Source organism: Fukomys damarensis, unplaced genomic scaffold (assembly GCF_012274545.1).
Source record: "Fukomys damarensis isolate Sample0158 unplaced genomic scaffold, DMR_v1.0_HiC HiC_scaffold_9, whole genome shotgun sequence".
Lineage (NCBI taxonomy): Eukaryota > Metazoa > Chordata > Mammalia > Rodentia > Bathyergidae > Fukomys > Fukomys damarensis.
The window spans coordinates 18,636,131-18,645,733 of record NW_022900921.1 but is presented as its reverse complement, the minus strand read 5'-3'; the positions used below and the strand labels follow the sequence as shown (position 1 = coordinate 18,645,733).

At 33.8% G+C, this 9,603-nt stretch overlaps 1 long non-coding RNA gene across 2 annotated transcripts in view; it reads right to left on the bottom strand.

Moving 5' to 3' along the window:
• Positions 1-321: 321 nt before the first annotated feature.
• Positions 322-9,603, bottom strand: part of LOC104860897 — a 54,306-nt gene continuing 45,024 nt past the window's right edge. For both annotated transcript variants that reach the window (XR_779846.1, XR_779845.1), the window contains 2 exons: positions 2,864-2,995; positions 322-545 (listed from right to left, as the gene is read on the bottom strand). This is a non-coding gene — a long non-coding RNA (uncharacterized LOC104860897). The remainder of the gene's footprint in view (positions 546-2,863; positions 2,996-9,603) is intronic.

The following is a 9,603-nucleotide window of genomic DNA, read 5'->3' as shown; positions in this document are numbered from 1 at the left end:
TATATTGGCTAATATAGTAAATGAACTCTGAAAAGAAAAAAAATAATGAAAAAGAAAGCATGTAACAAACATATAACGCACTAGACAAAACAGTGAAGACAGCCAATTTGTATGTCTGGAAAATTGTAACCAAGGGACTGTTCCACATGGATGATACACTCAATTTTTTGTATGGAGTACTCTATCAAGCACTTCAAGTGAACACGCAAATATATGAGACATCTGGTCAGATTAATCATCGAAAGAAAGAAGATATGGCAATTGTATTTGCTTTAACAAAATTCAAGAGTAAAATTTAAGTTGTATTTATCATCATGGGGGGCCGGACATTGAAATATATGCTCAAGATTTGAGGGAGCACACCCTGCTGTAAATTCTGTCCATTTATCTTTCAACTTTTTCTTCATAGCCAACTTGCCTGATGGATTCATTCGTACAGGCAGGTTCCAAGACTGTAGTAAGACTGGCTCTATTAAGTGAATCTCACAGAAAATATGAGACAAACAGTAAGTAAAAAACACACAAACTCAAACTTCTCTCTGCCCCTGAAATAAAAGAGAAAAACATCAAATTTACCCATACTCCAGCACCAACACTTTAAGATGCCTATGCTGTTGTCCGTGTTTGTTACAGTTTTTCCCCTAGAGAGGAGGCAGGAAGCTTCATTAAAGAAGTTTAGCAATCCATTTTTATCTCCTCTATCGGCTTTTTAGCTGTAACCCAGTGTTCTGCTTTTCAGTCGTTACTCTAGGGACTGCAGTATGCATCTTTACTTAACAGTTCACTATATGTTAATGTTACAGCACTAATGGATGAAGACTGACCCTACATTTGCGTCATCCCACTCATACCCTCACCTTTCTTTGTCACAATGTGTTCTATATATGCATATATTGTAAGCCACAAAATGCATTTGTGTCTTTGCTTCAAAATAACTAATTACCCTTTAAATACATTTTACAAGGAAGAGTACAAATCATTTATTAAGCTACGTAGATACTATTTCACACTATAATGGTGGCTTTAAGTCCTTTTCCTTCAGCCTAAATGATTTCAACCTTTTTTCATAGAAATGTGTAGTGGAGGTTTTAAAAATTTGAGTTTTATTTATTTGAGAATGTCTTTATTTGGCCTTCATTTTTAATGGTATTTTTATGAGACACAGAATTCAAGGTTGATCTCACTTTCAAAACATTATCCCATTGTCTTCTATCTGGCGTTACTTCTCATGTATGTTGTGGTTTGCTGCTCCTCGGATAACTTCTTATAATTTCTTTCTTTCTAATTAATTTTCATTAATTTGCCTATGTTTTACAAAGTGAGTTTTTTTACTTGTTCTATTTGGAATTTCTATCTTTCTGCCATCCTGAATTATTATTTTTTTATCAGATGTTGGAAATTTTTCATTTTTCTTTATCTTTTCAGGGTTATAGAATTGGTTACGTTTCTCTACCAATTTTCTGGCACTTCAATTACACGTGTGTTACATTGCTTGACTTTTCTCTCAGATTCATTTTTGCGTTATCCATGCTTTGTTCTGTCTTAGCCTTTCATTTTTCTGACCTTTCTCTTCTTGTCCTTCCTACTGGAAAGTTTGCTGCCCTCTCTTTGAGTTACTAATGCTTTCTGTTATAGTATACAAACTCCTGAAAAGCCTACCCAGCATGATTTTTCACTGAAAATATTATGTTTGTATTCTTATATTTTTAATTTTTTTTAAATACTGATATTCTACAACTCCTGAAAACTACCCAGCATGATTTTTCACTGAAAATATTATGTTTGTATTCTTATATTTTTAATTTTTTTTAAATACTGATATTCTACATTCATTCATTTTGTATGCTGCATTATATCTATCATTCTTTTCATTACATTTTTCACTTGTAGATATATCTATTTTAAATTTATGTGACAATTTATACATCTCATCACTTACATATTTTTATTGAGTACTTCATCCTTTTGAACTCTCTCCTCTGTTCCTAGTTTTCTCTATATAGATCACAGCATCTTGCCTTTTGCATGCCTAGTGATTACTTAATAAATGGTACACAATTGAATGTTGTATGGTTAAGAATCTGAATGATTCTTGAGACTTATTTAGTACGCTACTTAATTTACTAACAGTTTCACTTGATTCTTTTGAGGCATGGGTTTAAGTTTTGCTAAGGAGGGCATAGAATAATCTTTATTTTGGATCTAAAGTTGTATTACAACTAGGTAGATCCATTTGTGGGTAACAACTGAAAAGTCAGGATGGGCAGCAAATCTCTGTATTTGTATTGGTCAGAACACCAAGATCTTTGAATGTGGTGCATTCTCTGGAAGGTTTATTTAGCTTAGAGCTCTTTAGTTGACATCTGCCATTGAGTAGGTTTAGTACTTAGTCAAAAATACTATTAGGTTCACATAAAGCCATTTTTGTGCTCATTTCTCTGCAGCTTCTTTCTGCCTGGTCTCACATTGGACAATTGCTTCAAGAAAAACAAATCAAAATCATAATGACATATCATCTCCTCCCAGTCAGAACAGCTATTATGAAAAAAATTTAAAAAGAACAAACGCAGACAAGGACACAAAGAAAAAATAATGTACTAGTGCAATTAATTAATTAGTATAGCCATTATGGAGTATAATACGGAGGTTCCTCAAAAGGAAACTAAAAATTCATCTGCCCAATGAATCCAGCTATCCCACTTCAGAAAGATAATCCAGAGGATTGAAATCAGTGAAATCAGCCCATCAAATACATAACTACTCTCCACCATATTTTTTGGCAGCTCTATTCACAAGTAGCCAAGATACAGAATCAATGTAAATCTCCAGTGATGGATTAATAAAGATTATGTGGTATACATACATAACTGAAGATTATTAAGCCACAAAAAGAATGGAATCCTCTCTTTTGAAGAAAAATGGATAGAAATGGTGGTTGAGGCGAGGCACAAATACTTCGTATTTCTTCTCATATGTGGAAGCTAAAATTAATGGTCTAAAAAGAGAGTTAAACAGTAATTGTTAGTTGACAGAGAGGTGAGGGAAGCAGCCAAGAATGAGTCTGGATTATTCATACCAGAATATATCAGATAGGAGTAATTTTTTATGTTCTACAATGTACTTATTATATATTATATGAAGAATAAGAGGAGAGCAGATGAAAGCTCCACATGAAATGATGAGAAAACTGAAATACTAAGTGTGCTTATTGGAGCAGTACACAATTGTATCCATATTGAAAAGTCACACGCAGTCTATAAACACCTACAATTATTACACATCAATGACAATTAAACTTAAAACAATTTTGTTTAGAAGCATTTTAGCTTCTAAAACAACATAAGGCAATAGTAGTATTTTATAGTAAACAAAGTATAGAAGTTGGGAGACAATTATTAAGTGATCTCATATGTCTTCATTTTGGAGCATGCTTTTGCTTTGGAATGTATGTGTGTGTTTGTATGATTTTCTGCTCAGGTTAAAGGGCGGATTCTCTAGAGTCTTGGAAGAAAGAGGTGTTAGCCCCCTTTGGAGGAAAAACTGGGCACATCCTACTTCCCTTATGAAACATTCAGGTTCTCTAACAGAACTCTTTGGCCTCATCCCTCAATGTGTAGAGGACTTCTAATAATTGTCCTAAATGCTAAAGCTCTGACTGATGACATTGAAATAACTTTTTCTATGATCAGGAGCCTACATTTTCTACTCTAATGCATAAAGATTATGTGGTATACATACAAAACTGAAGATTATTAAGCCACAGGCTAAACTGACACTGTTTAATAGTTGCAGATAAATTTCGGGAATAATGGTGGTTTATTCTATTCTAGGTAAAGCTAAAATTGACATAACCATGGATAGTGTATTGATATTATTAACTTACCTATTGATATAATTGGAGTCTTTTGATTAAAAGAAATAAATATTCAGGATTTTGATGAGTATGTTTTATATTTATTTTCTAGCCATAGTAAATTGAGTGAGAGACAGTGAAATTGATCCTATATATATAAATCTATACTCTTTTAAAAACATATATGGTAAAAATATGGCTTTATAAAGCAAAAAAGTTTATACTTTTGTTACATAAGTTATATAAAAATCAGTATACTCTTCAAATATTGTTTAAATAAATAAGCAAATATGAAATGAAAACTAGTCAATGACTTTCAAATTAATTGACATTTATCTAGAAATTTCAATATATCTCCATTTAAATAGTTTGGAATCTGTTAGATACAAAATTTAAAAAAAACTTATTTACCTTTCCTTCTTGTATAAACTATAAGATCATCAGATTCTTGTTAGAGTTCACCAATCAAGTATGTTGAGAAGCATTTAATTAATTAGTAAGCTTATTTAAACAATGCCCTTGGAGGCACATTTTCCTCATTTTTTACTTTACCTAAAAGATCTCATTGCCTTTACCAATATATAGGGCAGTCTTTCTTTGCAATAAAAAAATCAGAAGTCACCTATAATCCTATGAATGTGAACATGTCACAAACCCAGGATTGAACTCGGGTCCTTGCGCTTGCAAGGCAGGCCACCGAACCCCTGAGCTAAATCCCTGGCCCTCAAGCACATTTCTTCACTGTGGAGTACATTTAAATCTGAAACAAATATAGAGGAAATATAGAGGATCAACACTCAAATTATTGTTAATGGTTTTGGGGCTATCATCTTTTCTCTATACCTGAGGTTAACAGAGACTCTCTTTGCGCCAGTTAAATAAGACCCAAATAAACTACATGTTCTTAAGATCAAATATTAGATCAGCACCTCAAATATGGAAATTTAAGCAAGAAAATAAATCAGAAATTTATTATAGAAATTTTAAATCAGAATATCTCATATTTCCCCTAACTTCCTTATATTAATGAAGCAGAGTGTGGCAAGGATTTGCCTGGAGCTTATGCATCTATAGAAGGATGGGGTCACTATGGAATTGTCCCAAATATACAACCAAGATGTGTAAGCCTTGTTGGGACATGGGAAATTAATATCACTATATTTCTTTCTTGTCTGTGTCTTTCAAAAGGCTCAATTATTATACATGGTTTAAAGAGTTCGGAAGGGGAAAGGATTTTTAAAATTATTTTATAATCAAAAGTCCAATGTGTTTTATTTAAGGGAATAAATTGAGAAGCTGTAATTTAAGTCAGATTTGTGAGTGTTCCAATATGAAGCTTTATTGGATTTCCAATTATAATTAACAGAATAATAACTAAAGATGTAAACAGAAACAGAAATGACTGTACTATCAAACACCTGCTTCATAATTATTTGAACAACAAAATGTTTTTGAGTCTCCCACTTACTTATAATCCTGGCATGTTTTTTAAAATTCCCATTTATGTATCAATCTGCTTAATTATTTTACAGCTCTCCATGAAACAAAAACAGCTCAAAAAATAATCTGATCCAGGTGACACACTAGAAGCAATAAATCTATTACCAAGAGGTCAGTTTTTGAAAGAAGGTTAGAAAGAAAAAAGTATTTGAAAGTTCCTATGAATTAAACTTTCATTCAAAAGGTATTTCGATGACCCCAAAATATCAACTTAAAATTTAGGTTCAATGCATTCACAGTCATCTTAGAAATGAAAGGTAGAAACGATTAGAGAACTATCTACACAGAGCTTTACTGAATAAAAGCAGGCGCCTGCCATTCTGCCATAAAGGAGGCTATGTGCAATTTTCATTTGGCATCCTAACAATCTTATATTTGGTTTGAGCGGTACATTTTCATTTCATTCATCATTTAAAGACAGATAATCAGAAAGTCATTACATTGGCCGACACCAGACCCTTCGCTCGATTGTATCGTAATTGAGCACCGCCGAGCGTGTGCCAGATCTAATGGATAATGAATATATTATGTCAGGAGAACCGCCTCAGTGAAGCTCCAGAGGAAGAGACGGAGGGGGCCACTGCAGGGACATATAGGGTCACAGATGTTGCACTGATTTACTGCTGGAATGATTGCGTAATTAGGTAATCAACGGCAGGTACTGTGCTGTTGTGGACATCTCACTAGGAAAAGGCAAAGAATTTATGATGGACAACTGAGCATTTATTTGTAATAGTTTAGAAAGACCAGTCTTTCTCGGGAGTAAGCGTCTATTTACTGTTGTTATCCATTACAGGGCATATGTCTGAGGGTGGAATAACTAACAGTAGACACGAGCTTGGTTATGTTATCATCACAATATGTAGCACAACTCATTTTACCTTTTCCTCACAGCCTGGTCAAGGCATTTTTTTTTCCCCACATTGGAATAATAAAATCAATGAAGAAGTGTAAAGATACTCAATTTCCACAATGGTTCACTTAGAAAATCGTTTTTAAAACAGTAAATACATTCATGAGTTTCTCAGTCCTAAAAAATATTTAGTACACAAGAATGACAACAATGATAATGGAAATAATTTAAACTTTTGAGTTCTTTGAAGTTTTAGGCATTTTTCTAGTTGCATGAATCATTTCATTTATTTGAAAAATTCTAGGACAGAGATATTAATATACTCCTTATAGAGATTTGAAAACTAAAGCATTCATTAATGTGATAATTTGCCAAGAACATAGTGTATGAACCAAGCATGCTAAAAATAACTACATAACTACTCAATCCCTTACTTACAACCGTGCTCCTTCATTACCTTCGTAGTTTGATTTGACTATTAAAGCATTATTTTTATCTCATAAAATCACTTTCACTAATATTTATGAAAGATATGCAAAAGCTCATGTAATGGTACAGATGACAAAAACACACAAAAGAGTTATATATTATATAAGGACACAGAACAAATAGTATTAGAGGTATGACCAGGATGCAGATATTTTGGTATCTTGCATTCTTTCTACTATACTGGCAATTTATTTTTTAAAAAAATACAAACTTTAATATGCCATATATTTGTTACATTATAAATAATAACTTAAATGTTGCCCATTAGTTTATAGAAACATCCGTTACATTCTACCTCTTGTGCATTAGAATTATAACATTTGATTCAATTAACTCAGGCAGTGATTACTACAACTAGGCCAATCAAGACACACTATCATTTTAGAGATACCTAATAAGAAGATTAGCTTTTGCCAAGTAGTGGGTATTGCCAATGACAAAGGGGCTCATTTTTATGCTATATTTAAAGAAGTATATAACGACATTTTGAAAACATTAACAAGTGTATCATAGAAACAAGTGATCAAATAGAGGCTAGCATGTGATGGCTTGTGTCTAGATGTGCCCTAAAAGCCTCATGCCATAGGTGAGAAGTTTCACAGGTGGCTGGATTAGAGTGTGTGATACTGGGATTAAGGGCACGTAGTAGCTAAATTAGTCTACTGACTAGTTTGGCATTCTTCTGCATATGGATAATGGAAGGCTCACCCTGGGTATGAGTGGCACCACCCAAAATGCAAGTAGCTTGGAAAGGATAAAAGGGAGAGACAGGCTGCTGCTGTTGCTTACTTTTATTTGCTGTCTTCTGCCTGCCCTGCTTTGCCATAGAGTGTTTCTACTCTGCCATGCCCTCTGCCATACCCACCTGCCTCCGAGCCAGCCAACTATGGACAGAAACCTCTGCAGACTATGAGCTATGATAAACGGTTCTCAGTGTGAGAAAAGTAACTAAAACAGGGGCAAGACAAAAGAAACGCAACAAGTGACTCAGAATTACTAACTCAAAATTAATAAGATTTGCATGTCTAAAAATTAGATAAAACGTAGATATATTTGCTTGTAAGTAAAACATAAAAGTTTCAGGTGGAAAGTACAAACTCTAATATGAAATATCCAGTATTGGATGACAGATGGCAGAAGAAAGCTAATTGACATATGATCCATAGAATACATTTATATTGAAACAAAGGAGAAAAACTGTGGGTGATTAAAAAAGAAAGAAATACATAGGACATGTGTGAAAGGCATGCTTTATGTATAAATGGAGTCCCAAATAGAGAAGAGAGAAGGCTGGCTAGCTAGTACTCTAACAGATTATGATAACACTTTATGGCTTAATATATATTATCTCACAGTTTCTATGGGTGTGAAATCTGGGCAGAGATTAGTTGACTGTCTTCATTTGAAGATCTCTCATTTATTTTCAGTCATACCGAGAGATACATCTACAGTCTTCTATGAAAACTTGACTGAAAAAGGGTTTATTTTCAAATTCACTTGCATGACTATTGGGAGGATTTTATCCCTCAAAGTCTTCTGAACTAAAAAACTGTATTTTTCTAGGTATTTTCTGGAGGCGTTGTTCAGTTCCCTGTGACTGAGGCCTCTCCAAAAAGCTACTCATATCATAATAGCTGGTTTCTCTAAAGTGCACATGAGGAGAAAAAGAGGGAGAGGGAGAGGCAGTAGCAGAGAGCATGCAAGAGCGTGTATGTACAAGAGAGGATAAATGTGAGGGCGCATTACCAAAGCCGTTGTCTATTTCCAATCTAACCTATGAAATTACCTGCCATTATTATTCATGTGCACTAGTCATTAGAAAAAAAAGTCATTATGGAACATCTGTGCTCAAAGTGGAGGAATTCTTCAAGATTGTGAGTGCCAAGAACAAGGTATTAATGAGAGCCCACTAGAGCATGCCAAACACAGAATGAAACATTAGTATTTGAAGAGATATCACTGGGGACATAAGACACAACTTATAGCTTTTGAAAATCAGGGGTATAATGGGCTTACAATTCCTGTGAAATATATCATCAAGACCACAGTTCCTATGGGCTGCTCCTGATTACATTGTCCAGTATGAATCCTAAGGTAGGCATTTCTTGAGTAGAAAACTTTTATCTAGGTAATCATGAGTCACAGAGGGCCACATAACCTTGGTCCACATTCCTTACTGCTTCATTGAAGACTACGATGCTTCTGCCCAAACTTTCTTCCTTCTTCCTCCTCTTTACTTAGGGTCAGACCTGAATTACATGCTAACAATTATTGATTCTTAGATCATTGGAATTTTCTCTCACAGAAATGTCTTCTAACAAAATTTTGCACATAATTCTACTAACACAGACGCTGGAAACTTTTTTTTTGCCAAAATTGAAGAACACATCAAGCCATAATTTAAAACTATTTAATAAATAAAAGTTTAAAAACTAACACACAAACACACACACACACACACACACTCATGTACACAATTAAACTAACCATGGCTGGGGACTGAAGAATTCCTATTTTAAAATAAGAAATCAACAGTTGAGATGACTTTTCAGGAAAAACTATGTAAGCTAGTTTAAAAACTAACACACAAACACACACACACACACACACACACACTCATGCACACAATTAAACTAACCATGGCTGGGGACTGAAAAATTCCTATTTTAAAATAAGAAATCAACAGTTGAGATGACTTTTCAGGAAAAACTATGTAAGCTAGCTGGCAATGGAATGACCAACGATAAGAACTAAAGGAAAGTATCAAGTTACTTCTCCATACCAAGCAAAAATTATTTTTTAAAAACTAGGGTAAGATATAAACATTTTCACACGAATGAAAGTGAGACTTTGTCACAAACAGTACTATTTACAAAACAAAGCAAAGAAAAAAATTATTTGTACTGGC